At 36.5% G+C, this 13,660-nt stretch overlaps 2 long non-coding RNA genes across 2 annotated transcripts in view; both read left to right on the plus strand.

The window, feature by feature from the left end:
• Positions 1 to 13,660, plus strand: part of LOC126948470 (uncharacterized) — a 118,555-nt gene that overhangs the window by 32,175 nt on the left and 72,720 nt on the right. The window lies entirely within an intron of this gene.
• Positions 1,489 to 8,141, plus strand: LOC126948454 (uncharacterized). Its single transcript, XR_007723457.1, has 4 exons — positions 1,489 to 1,757; positions 4,121 to 4,189; positions 6,147 to 6,193; positions 7,409 to 8,141. It is a non-coding gene; the product is annotated as an uncharacterized LOC126948454 (long non-coding RNA).

A 13,660-nucleotide genomic window follows, 5' to 3' on the forward strand; every position in this document is an offset into this window, starting at 1 on the left:
AGTGTTTAAAGAAAAATGAGCCTTGCTTTGGTTAAATAGAATTCAGCAAATTTCTGGCAAAAATTGAAACTGTATTCCATCCAGGGCCGGTTACATAATTTGCAGGGTCCTGTGCAAAATAAGAATGCAGGTCTCCTTGTGAAAAAATTAGGGAAAAAATGTTATAAAGGTGCTAAAAGAGAAAGCTTTTTCTTTAAAAACATTTTGTTAGTTGTAAAACATAACAGGAATAATAATAATACATGAGTAACAATATAAACTAACAAATCGCAATAATATATTGGTATAATTTTAAATAAATAATAATTTAGTAATATTATATCAATGAATTACATAATTTTCTGGCCAAATTTTCTGCAAATTCATTTATTAGGTCATCAAAATTTACACTTTTACCAATTTAATTTTCAATTAATATAATTGAAAGCAATGTCAGTCCTCTTGGCAAATGCAAAGTTGCAAATAATTCTCGATAATATTCAATTTTGAAAAGGACCTTTCTGTTGATGCAACTGTTTACTAAAACTGCTAGTAGTATTTTGTAGGCTGTGAGAACATTGAGATAAATTTCGGATACATTATTTTGAAATACACATTTTTAGCACATCCAGAACTAATACTTCTTCTTCTTCTTTTTATTCTTTTGAGATGGAGTCTCACCTTGTTGCCAGGCTGGAGTGCAGTGGCACGACCTCGGCTCACTGCAACCTCTGCCTCCCAGGTTGAAGCGATTCTTATTTCTCAGCCTGCGAAGTAGCTGGGATTGCAGGCACCCACCACCACACCCAGCTAATTTTGTATTTTTAGTAGAGATGGTGTTTCACCAAGCTGACCAGGATGGTCTTGAACTCCTGACCTCAGGTGATCATCCCTCCTCGGCCTCCCAAAGTGCTGGAATTACAGGCATAACCCACTGTGCCTGGCCAAGTACTGATGATTCTTGCAAAAAAACTTTTCTAAAAAGATTTAACTGTATTCAAATTGGTTTATCGTAAGTCTGAATTTAATTTAACATGTGAATATATACCACAGCATTTTATTTTATTGTTTTCTCTAACATTTCTCTAAAAATATTGTTTTTTTCCTAATGTTTCCTACAATTTGTGGCAGTCATACAAGAAACCAAAGATGGCTTCATAATTTGTACACAATTCAGAACAACTGTTTATGCATTCCATCACAATATATCCCTTGGCAGAAAAATTAGTCTTATAATTGTCTTCCTTGTTAATAATTGGTTCATCCAGAGCTTCATATGAGAATACTGTTCTTTTTCTTTTGAATGTGATGATCTTTAAACTGTTTCTAAGTCTGTGGATATTTGCTTTGCAATATTGCAGAAGTTTTCAAAACCAGAGAGTCTAAAGTCTTTGCAGAATTTTAAGAACTCTCTGATATGCTTTAGTACAATGTCCATGAGCACAGTTGATTTTGTAATAATGTATTGACAAAGTTTATGGCCTGAGTACAGGCAGTTCCTGTCCCAGTATTCAGACCAGAGAGTTAATTTTGGTACAGATGCTATAAGGACAGGCTTTGGAGGTAGAAGGGCGAGCCATGATCTTGGTGCTGCCCCCATGCAGAGCACGTAATCTCTCCCTGAGCCATGGCAGCTGCTGCCACTGTTGATGTTTCTGCCCATTGCTCAGGATTCCAGAAGACCCAAGCCTGCACACAACCTGTTCACACCTATCATGTCTGCTCTGCTCATGCTTCATTGTCTCATTGGACTTCATGGACCAAGGACAAGTTCAAAGGTAAAATTATGAATTTCAAGTCAGTGACAACTAAGCATTAAGCTATGGCCCTTCTGTTGAGCAAACCCTGTGAACTGCGTAGGTTCTCACCTTCAGCAGAGAGCTGCACTGATTATACAGTTTTATTTTGTTCTCTCAACTGCTTTAAAAGTAGATACTGCAAATTTATTCTCCCCTGGGAACTCCTGGAAAATTAATGTATAGAATAATTAATTTACTGGCCTGAATTCAAACAAGGTAGTAATAAAGGTTAAGTGTAGAACTTAGACTATCTGAACTTCAGCTTGAGGTTGTTTTAGATGTTTAGGCTATTTTTCCATAGTCATGTCAAAAAATGCACAGATTTTCCTTATCTAAAATGTTTGGTGTTTGCCAAAGTTCCCCTCAGTTTAATGCAGATTCTATCCATGAGAAGTAGGAAAACTTAGACATGTCTAGGACTTCAACTTAACTCTAAGCATAGCCTTGAAAAATCCCTCTTAATATGCAATACATTTGATGAAACTCAAAAAAAATTTATTATTCTCCATGATGAACTGCTTTCTACAGAAAGTCCATAGTATTTTAAAACTCTTTCTATAATAAATGTGTGTATCTGTGTGGTTATGGGTGTGCATATACCACCCTGTGAGTACATAATCTCTTACCCACACTAGATAACATTTTTTGATATGTTAGTGGTAAAGAATGTATATTTCATATGGTCTTTATATGCATATGGAAAGATCCAGTATGTGGGCTGATAAATGTTTACAACGTATTCATAAAGTTGGTCTACAACCAGTTTCTATGAAGAATTGTGTAATCCTTACATTGGATCACTCCCCAATCTTTGCTATTTCCATCATTGCCTGAAACTAACTGAATCTGGGGTTAAGACAAGAAACACATTTACAGGGGAAATTTCGGATTTTTATTCTTCATGATGATTTGAAAGAAAGGTATATTGGGAATGGCCTTTGAAAAGCTGGATGATTGAAATGATACTCTAACAGCGTTATTGGAGGCTTTGCAAATAGCTAAGTAAAGCCAGTTGGAAAGAAGGGTAAACTAAACTCATTCTTTCCAATGTCTCGTCTATCAGGAAAGAAAACATAAGGGTTACGTCTTCACTTTTAATATGATATGATAAACACAGAAAGGGAATGGCATTCATTTTGTTTAATATTCCATGAAGGTATGTGAGCAGGGTAATATTTTATCGTCTGAGAATATAACAAATGTCTATGTCATTTCCCAGTAATGAAACATGTCAAGAAATTATCACTGCTTGGGAAAATGAAGTTTAAAGAGCATGCTTTTGCTAATAAATCATAGAATGTAATATGATATGGTGTGACTATGTTAAACAAATAATTATATCTATGAATGCAATCTGAGCCAGAAGGGAAACATACATGCTTTTGCTTTAGTTTGTACCCCACCCACACTCACACAAGCACACACACACTCACACACAATTCACACATACACACCATGTCATGCTTAAAGATCAGGGATGTACTGCTTGATGGCCTAGAGAAACTAGACTAGCAGGAAACACTTATTAATATTTGGTTACCTTTGCCCTATCACCCCTTGTCTAAGTCCCCATATATATGCCATATTCCCATGTTAAATTTAGAAGATATTTGTGTACCAAGCCTGCTTACTCATCCTTAGGCCAGAGTAGAATTTGGTGAAATTGACTATGCAACTGAATTGAATATCCAACCTCCCAGTCATTTTCTATTCCCCAAACACCATAACACCAAATGTTCCATTTAGAATCTTCAGGCTTGATATTTCCATGCTCATTTCAAAATTTGCAATTTCCCTGCTTTGCTCCCTGCCCATCAAATCTGAGGGGAGGTAATCCATACAGTGATCTTTATATGATAAGCACACAACAAATGTCTACAAGGGAAATATACTAAAATGCCTTTCTGAAGTGTAGACCAATTATTTCTTTCTACTCTCTTTACCCATTGGACTGACACTGGAGCAGATACTCAAAGAGGTGTCTGAATAGAGTTAGTTACTCTTGTTGTGAAGGTAAACTTCTGAGGTACCAAATCATTCTGGTTGTTTTTTGTCCTTCGAGGCTGGGTCTACCTGCTTTAAGTTCTGAGTGAGCTGTGTAGATGTGTGTCTATGGGCTGGGGGTGAGGTTGGAGGAACGGGAGACTGTATTCGGCAGGCCTGACAGCATTTTCTAAATGTTATTACTGTTGGCAAAGTCTTATCTTAGATGAGGTGGTAAATTAGTAAACTGCCATGGAGAGGTATGATTTTGTAAAATTAGATGGGGTATAAAGAAACACAATTAATTCCAGACCCTCCAGCAAGAGTGATGAAGTAACTGGAGTCTTTGTTCTTTTCAGACTATCAGATACACCATCTTTTCTTCTGAGTAATAGCAGGCACTCTCAGGCTGTCAGATGATATGCCAGGTATGCACTTGCAATGTCGACAAGGCCACCCCAGGGTTACATGTTGGTGTCTTTAGGGAGAAGAAGAGTGAATCACCATCCAGCCGTCTGTTTTCTCCTGTTAACCCTAAACCCCATGTTACATCTTTTCACATTTTTAAAATGATCGCAGAGTGGTTATAAGCTTTTTTTTTTTTTTCTTTTTAGCTTACACTCTAAATTAACTAATGAGATCTATGTTGAAAGAATCAGAAAACCCCATCCCTATGAAAACGGAACTTAGGCCCATGCAGTATCTCATATTTTAAGGGAAGATGCTGGAAAGACTTTAGATAGATGAAGACTGAGAAAAACTTTCTTTACTATTTGTGCATAGCCTTATGCTGAGATGAGAGAAAAAATAAACATAAAAGAACAGGGTGCAGAGTTGTGCAAACTGGTGGCCACACACACGAGCCCAACACTATGTGGGGACTTCCTAGGAGCTATTCTATGGACGGTGTGAGGCTTGCCTTTCTTCTGCTGTTGGATCTCAGTTTTCTTTGCATCTTCTGAGAAAGCAAGTTCCCAGGTGTTTCAACAATGGGTCTCTGAAATGCTGTACTCTAAAGGCAGGACTCACTTCATGTAGGTATCATACACACAGGTTTTCATTTTTAACCTAAACGATTTAAAAGTATTTGCTCATGCCTAAAATTATTTGCTCATGTCTATAATCCCAGCACTTTGGGAGGTTGAGGTGGGAGGATCTCTTGAGCCCAGGAGTTCAAGGTCTGCCAGGGCAATATAGGGAGACCCTGTCTCTACAAAAAATTACAAAATTAGCCGAGTATGGTGGCGCATGTCTGCTACTCACTCAGTAGGCAGAGGTCGGAGGGTTGCTTGAGCCTGGGAGTTTGAGGCTGCAGTGAGCCGCGATGGGGCCACTGCACTCTAGCCTGGCTAATAGAACAAAATCCGGTCTGATAAACACACAACTCCTGTCCCCCAGAACAAAAACAGATTTAGAAAGGGTGGGTTTGGGAGATTAAATATAGGTCTCACACACTGCTAAAGTCCCTTTTCAGTGGTTTTCTGGAAAGTGTCCCTAGTGACACTTGTTAAGCAAAATAATCAGAAAAATGTGAGAAAACAGACTTACATAATCATCACTGATGAATTAGTTTGTCTTTAGGCAGAACCTTTCTGCTGAGAGGAAAGATTTAAAACTGTGCTCATCTGATTCAGAACATATGTGGGATGCACCAGTATGACACTTCAACAAATGGCCTCTTCACACATGTCACCAACACTCATTTCACAACTGTTTATTGATTATCTATAATATGCAAGTTATAGTCTGAGCACTAGGGATACAGCAGCGGGCTCTTTTCATGGAAGATACATGAAATAAGTAAGTAAATAGTAGAGGCAGCTATTTTCATTTGAATTGGGAGGGAAAGCCTTTCTGAGCAGAAGACTTTGAATGAATTTCTAAAAGGAGTCAGTCAAGCGACGACATGGGAAAATGGCATTCCAGGCAGGGGAACAGCCCACTTAAAGTGTGGTGAGTTTGGAGAGCCAAATGAACAGTAGTTGGGAAAAGCGAGTCAGCAACAGACAGTAGACTGACATGAGGTTGGGTGGTAAGTCATGGACTAGATCATACCAGGCCTTGTAGGCTCTGGTTAGAATTTTTGATATAATTTCATTACAGTGGGAAGCCCTTGGAGGATTATAATCCAAGAGATTACATGATTTTATGTTTTAAATATATCATTCTTACTGTGAATAATATTCTGTGAATAAGAGATTATATGGGCAAGAGAGGCAGCAGGGAGACCAGCTGAGTATTGAAATGATACAGGGTATAAATTATAACAATAATGATAGCAAACACTTAAACATGCTTATAGTATGTCAAGTAATATTCCAAGGACTTTCAATATGGCAACACACTGAGTCCTCGTAACGACTCTACCATGATTTCATTTGACAGATGAGGTAACTGAGGCAGAGGAAGCTTGAATGGCTTGCCCAGAGCAGGTAAGTAGCAGAACAGGAATTCAAATTCAGACAGTTTGTGCTTGCAGCTGGCCCTCAATTATGGTAGCAGCAGTGGAGATAGAGAGACACGGATAGAGTATTAGTACTCTATTGCTGCTGTGACAAATTACCACAAACTTAGTGGCCTATATCTTATGACTTTATTATCTTAGAATTCTGTAGGTCAGAAGTTTTACTGTGATAAAATCAAAACCTCAGCAGTCTCATGTTCCTTCTTGAGACTCTAAGGGAGAATTCATTTCTTTGCATTTTCTAGCTTCTAGAGGTCAACCTTATTCCTTGACCTGTATTGTTCCATGTCCCTGCATCACATAGCCTTTTCTCCTCTCTTCCTCCATTGCCACCTTTATCACCCTTTTCTGTCTCTTTCCCTGGTGTAACTCTGATTTTCCTGCCTCCCTCTTATGAGAAACCTTATGGATTACGTTGGTCCTACCCAGAGAATCCAGGATAATCTCCCCATCTCAAGATTCTTAACCACAACCGCAAGGTCCCTTTGCCATGCAATATTCACAGGTTCTGGTGATTAGAACACAGACATCTTTTTTTTCTGGGGCAGAGGAGGGGGGTCATTGTTTAGCCTACCATGCACAGGTTCAACATGTCTTTTAAAGGTAGTATACACAAAACTTTGCTGATCCATTGGATGTTGGGATTGAGAGAAGGATTTATGAACCAAGGATGACTTCTGGATTTTTTTTTTGGCTCAGACAACTGGCTGGATGATGCTACCACATATCAGGATGGACAAAATACTGGGGGAGAATCAGCTTTGTAGGGATAAAACAGAGTTTAGTTTTGTCCATGATGAGTTCGGATTGCCAAGCTGAGATCTCTGGTAGTTGGTTACGAGAGAGCCATTGTATATAGAAATTTGAGTATAGTAGAAGGAACAAAGCTAGAGAAAGGAATTTAGGATTTGACATTTTTATGTTACTTAAAAACCACAGAATGAGTTGGGATAATCAGGGGAGAGTATTGCTAGAGAAGAGGAGAGACCTAGAGACTGGTCCCTTTGACACTGATCCCTAAAAAGCATTTAGAGGTTAAATAGAGTATGGAGTCAGCAAAGGAGACTGGAAAAAAGGTCAAGAAGGTGAAAGGGAAACCAGGAAAGTGTGGTGATAGATAATCCAAGAGGAGAGCGGATGGAGACTAAGTGTCACCAAAATCCATTCTCTCCTTCTTCCACAGAATTAGACTAGCAGCTGGGAATGTGGCCACCCATCGAAAAGTTGTATTTCCAAACTCCATTGTACCAAGATGTGACTACGTGACTAAATCTTCACAAATGACATATGCCATTTCCAGGCCATATCCTTACCATGTTGCACATGTACTCTCCAATGCTCTTCCCCCAACTTTCGTCATGTAGCCAGGAACAACTTACTATGGAATGGTAGAGAAATAAGAAAGATGCAGAGCAGAGCAAACCTCATGTCTAGTCTGTTTTGTGGGAGAGAAATGAACATAACTATTCTTTAAGGGAAGGTATTGTTAAGGCTCTTTTGTCGTTAAGCCATTGTATTGTTTGCCTAGCTATATTTTAGTTAATTCCGATATTGTGTCAAATTAAATTAAATTTGGCCCAAAGATGTGTCTTTACTTTGAGTTCCTGTGTAACAAACTGCAAACTAACTTAGTATGTAAATAAATAAGCTGCAAACTAACCTAACAGTATATTATAGTAAATAGTTGAATCCCAGCCAATCGCAGTAGCTGAGTTTCAGTCAATCACAGACTGCCAACTGATCAGACCATATTCACATGAGGCAATGCCCACCTGTAGCCAATCAAGCTGGTTCTGTACGCCACTTTCTCTTTCTGTTTGTAAATACTATCTGCCCATATTGCTGGGTGGATATTTCTGAACCTTTCCTGTTTCAGGGTGCAGCCTGATTCATGAATTCTTCTTTGTGCAAATAAACTCTGCTAAATTTCATTTGTTTAAAGTGTTTCTTTCTAACAGTTGATGCTAGAACTGGGGCTTTTCCTAACTAAGTCTCTATATATATATGCCATCTGCATAGTGGTGAGGCAGCAGGTGGCTTCAACATGCTAGAATGTGTATGACCTTTATAATGCTATAACAAAACATTTGGTAAACTGTGGCCTGCAACAAATTATATACCCTGCACTCACTGAGACTATAGGGTAAAGAGAAACAACTAGATATAGCTAGATTACTGTATTTTTTGAGCTCCTTGCTGCTTCAGAAAAATGTTTCAAAACAGATACAAACTCAGAAAAATAGTCTCCAGAAATTTAGACCCTCTTATGTTTGGAAAAGTTAAGTCCTATACCTTAAACAAAAAAGAAGATAGTTGTTACATATAACCTTGAAGAAGAATTAAAAAACAAAACAACAACAACAACAACAACAAACCATTAAGATCCTCAGGGAGAAACAGTCTCGGTAGGCAAAGAACAGACCAAGGGTGTTGCCTTCCAAACCAGTCCTCTTAGTTCAGATGACCTAAAAGTAACTGCCGTTAAAGTAAGAAAGAAAGCTGCCATTAAAGTAAATAATGAAATGAAGCAAGAATTGGAGCTATGCCCACAAAAGAACTTTAGTTAGGTTGCTAACACATGGGACTAACTATGAGCAAAATTATCTTAAGTCTATGAATTTTTTGAGGGAATTATATTTTCAAAGAAAAAATTGCTTAAGCTTTAACCAATATACAGGACATCAAAATTGTATAAGCAGAAAGTATGATATGAAAGTTGTACAGTTGCTAACAGAACATGATTCCCACTACCTACTTTAGATATGGTCTTGAAGGATAATGAAGCAACAAAAACCTAGCAATGTCACTGGGGATGAAGGACAATGATTAAGAGTTCCTTCTAGGGAGCAGAACTAGTGTCAACTAAGGAACTTCCTCAGCTACCAGAGCAGGGAATTTTCAAAGACCTGTCCAATCAGAATTCCATCATTCCTATGGACCAGTGACTGATGTATTTCCCATTATTCTCTTTTAATTATTTATTAAATTTTTTATTTACAAATAATTTTAGACTCACCAAAAAGTTGCATGAATATAGAGTTTTCTTATACCTCTCATGTAGCTTTCCCTAAAGTTAATATTTTGCATAACCACAACACAATGATCAAAACTAAGAAGTTAATATTGGCGCAATGGTATTAACTAAATCAGAAACTTTATTTTGGATTTCACTGGTTTTCCCACTAATGTCTTTTTTTTTTTTTTTCTGTTTCAAGATGTAATCTGGAATTCTATATTGCATTCAGTTGTCACATCTCTTCTGGTCTCTTGACAATCTGTGACAATTCCTCAACCTTTGCTTTTCTAGAAAACAGTATTGGTCAGTAATTTTGGAGGAAAATTTATGAAGAAAATTTTCTTCACCAGAATTACTCACCAATACCCTTCAAAAGGGCTGAGGACATAAAATACCTTTTCAAGGTCTTTTGATAAAGTTTCTTCTATTTGGGTTTGTCTCATGTTTGCTCATGATTAGATTGAAGTTAGTCATTTTTGGTAGGAATGTCACAGAAATGATTATGTCTTTCTCTGTGTTGATATGGAGGTCATATGAAATAAATATGTCTCATTAGTGATTATATTAACTTTGATCACATGGTCAAAGCACTTTCTGATGGATTTCTCTACCGTAAGTTGCTAACTTTTCTTTTGTAATTAATAAATGTCTTTGAGATGTTGAGAAATACTTTGAGACTATGCAAATATCTTGTTCCTCAAGCTTTTTTCTAATTATTTTAGCATCACTTGGTAGGACTAATGGTGATTTTCACTTCTTCTATATTTATTAATTGAAGTTCTTCATCAAGAAGAGTTGTCTCTCCTTGCACATTTATTTATTTATTCAATTATTTATTCATATCAAGTAGACTTGATATTTATTATATTTTATGGGTTATAATACTGTGATTATTTTGTTGCTTAAATTGTTCTAACTTGATCACGTGGCACTCTTTTAGATTGCTTCTGGATCCCTCTGACATACCTCTTTCCTTGAGGACCATTTCCTTACTTTCTGACACCATACAATGCTCAAGGTTCACCACTGTATTTTCCCTGCCCAGGCCTGGATTGTACCTCTTCTCCAAGGACTTCTAGTTCCTTTTTGGGGGGAGAATTATGTTTAAAACCAAGAGGAAGAGATGTGCTCATTTCTACAAGGGTGTTGTTACTTCTAGACCCTTGCAGTGCACAAAGATTGGAAATATACATATGTATACTAACTCAGACACGTACATACATCTACATTTCTGTATCTATTTGTATTTATATTTTAAAAAGCATAAATTGTTACTGATACCTCTGATTGCAGTTCAACACCACAGTGTTCATTCTAGCTTTCTGCCTTTTCTTATTTGTAACTTCTTTCTCTGACAGTGAGAATCCTAGTTCTCATTATCTGCCAAATATTCACATACTTGTTTAACTATAGTACAAACATAAAGTGTTTCAGGATTGCTAATTCATTCCCCTGAGAGAAGAAAATGTACTTACTAGAATTTAGTATTGTACAATTCTTTTAGTATTTAGTCTTACAGCATCCGATCAAAATACTCATTTTCAAAGTAATTCAGGTTAGTCCCTTTCTTCCCTACCCTCTTTAGCAGGGTCATACTATTCATTTGTAATACAGTTACATTCATTTGTTAAGTTTGTAGTCCATATTGGGTCCTCCCACAACATCCTGGTTGGTTTTTAAAATTTTTTACATATAATAAAATTTGCTTTTTGTAGTATATAGCTCTACAGGTCCTGACAAATATATAGTTACATATCCACATTTATAATCATGATACAAAATGGCTTCATCAACCCAAATCTCATCTTTACTGATTTTTTTCTAAGCAACCCCTCTCCACATCCCCTACCTCTGAAAACCACTGTCTCGTTTTCTGTCTGTAGAGTTTTGCCTTGTCCAGAATGTTATATTAATAGAATCATAAAACATTTTACATATCGCATCTTAGGTCTGACTTCTTTCACTTAGCAGAAGGCTGTTTTTTTTTTTTTTTTTTTTTTTGACTCGGAGTCTTGCACTGTTGCTGGGCTGGAGTGCAGTGGCTCGATTTCGGCTCACTGCAACCTCTGCCTCCCAGGTTCAAGCGATTCTCCTGCCTCAACCTCCTGAGTAGCTGGGATTACAGGCGCCCACCAACACGCCCGGCTAATTTTTTTTTAATTTTTGGTAGAGATGGGATTTCACTATATTGGTCAGGCTGGTTTCAAACGCTTGACCTTGTGATCCACCTGCCTCGGTCTCCCAAAGTGCTGGGATTATAGGCATGAACCACTGCGCCCGGCCCAGAATGCATTTTAAGATTCATTTATGTGGCCATGGGCATCAATACTTTGTTTCCTTTATTGGTGAGTAGTATTCCATGGTATGGAACTTTTTAAATATTAGCCATTCAAATAGACATGTAGTCATATCTAATTGTGATTTTACTTTGCATTTCTCTAATGATTAATGATGCTTATTTTTCATCCACTTCTTTGGTGAAGTGTCTGTTTATATATTTTGTTCATTATTAATTGGGTTGTTTTCTGGTTAAGTTTCAAGAGTTCTTTATGCATTCTGGAAACAAACCCTTTGTCAGAAAGATGACTTGAAAATATATTTCTTTCATTCTGTGGCTTGTCTTTTTGTTCTCTTAACTGTGTCTTCACAGCATAAAAGTTTTCAACTTTGAAAAAGCCCAAATTATTGTTCTTGTTTTTTTAAATGAATTATACCTCTGTGTCATATATGAAGACACATTGCCTAACCCAAAGTCAAAAAGTTGTTCTCTTACATTTGCTTCTAGAAATTTTATAATTTTATGTATTATATTTAGGTCTATGATTGTTTTTGAGTTAATTTTTATATAAGATTTAAAGTACCCATAAGGTTCTTTCTTTCACATATAGATGATATGGTAAGCAGAATTCTAACATAGTCCCCTCAAGATTTTCTACCTTAATACCTGGGACTATGAATACGATGAAATAATACACCCTGATTATGCTACTTTATAAGGTATAAAGGATTATGTGGATGCCATCAAGGCTACTAATGTGTTGATTTTCAGGTTTATCAACAGGGAGCTTATCTGTGTGGGACCATTCTAATAGTCAGGATCGATATTATACAAACAACCATATGAACTTGGAAGCAGATTTTTTCCCAGAGTCTTCAAACAGGAGTCCAACCAAGCTGACAACCTGGATTTCAACCTGATTAAGTTCCTGTGAATATGTGTATCCTTTCACTAATACCATACTATTTTAATTATTGGATATTCATCTTGCGTTTCTGGGATAAACACTGCTTGGTTAAGATACATTAACTTTTTATATTGCTGGACTTGATTCGCTAATTATTTGGTTGAAGATTTTGTGTCTATGTGCATGAAGGATATTGGCCTGTAGTAAGTCTTACAGCAAGTCTTGAAATGGAATAGATTCCTTTAATGTTGTTCTTTTTCAAATGTGCTTTTGCTATTCTAGTTTATTTGCCTTTCTATATACCTTTTAGAGCCAGCTTGACAATATTTACAAAAAAGCCTGCTGAGATTGCATTGAATGTGTAGATTTAATTGGGAGAGAAGTGAGAGCATAGTAATATTGAGTCTTCCAATTTATCAACAAGTTACATCTCTCCATTTGTTTAGATATAATTTGCTTTTTTGATCAGTGCTTTGTACTTTTTAGCATTTAGATCTTGTACATTTTCAATAAATTTATGCCTAAGGATTTAATTTTTTGGATCTGTTGTAAATAGTACTTTTATCTTATTTTTTTTTTTCAAATTCCCACTGTTTGCTGTTAGTATCCAGAAATACAGCTGATTTTTATGTATTGACCTTGTTTTCTGCAACCTTGATAAACTCAATTGTTACTTCATTACCTTTTCTGTGGATTCCTGAAATTCTCTATGTCCACAATTACGTTGTCTGGGAATAGAGAGTGATTTTTCAAATATGTGTACACTGTATTTTTATTGCATTATTACACTGATTAGGACATACTGTATGATGCTAAATAGTTTCAGTGAAAGAGGACATCCAGACTCTTACCAGAAAGTTTGATGTTAGCTGCAAGGTTTGTGTGTGTGTGCCTTTTATCAGGTTAAAGACATTCTCTTTTATTCCTAGTTTGCTGATCATTAAAAATCATTAACGTGTTGATTTTTTTCCCAAATACCTTTTCTCTCTCTATATATATAAGACATGATTATATTACTTTTAAAATTTAGTCTGTTAATATAGTGAGTTACATTGATTGATTTTAAAAGTTGAACCAGTCTTGTATTTTTGCAATAAAGACTATTTGATCATGGCATAGTAACTGTTTTATGTATTGCTGGACTTCTAATTTTGCTAAAGTTTTACTGAAGATTTTTGTGTCTATGTTCATGAGAGTGAGGGATATTGGCCTGTATATTTCTTGTTTATATGTT

This window comes from Macaca thibetana, chromosome 1 (genome assembly GCF_024542745.1).
Source record: "Macaca thibetana thibetana isolate TM-01 chromosome 1, ASM2454274v1, whole genome shotgun sequence".
Lineage (NCBI taxonomy): Eukaryota > Metazoa > Chordata > Mammalia > Primates > Cercopithecidae > Macaca > Macaca thibetana.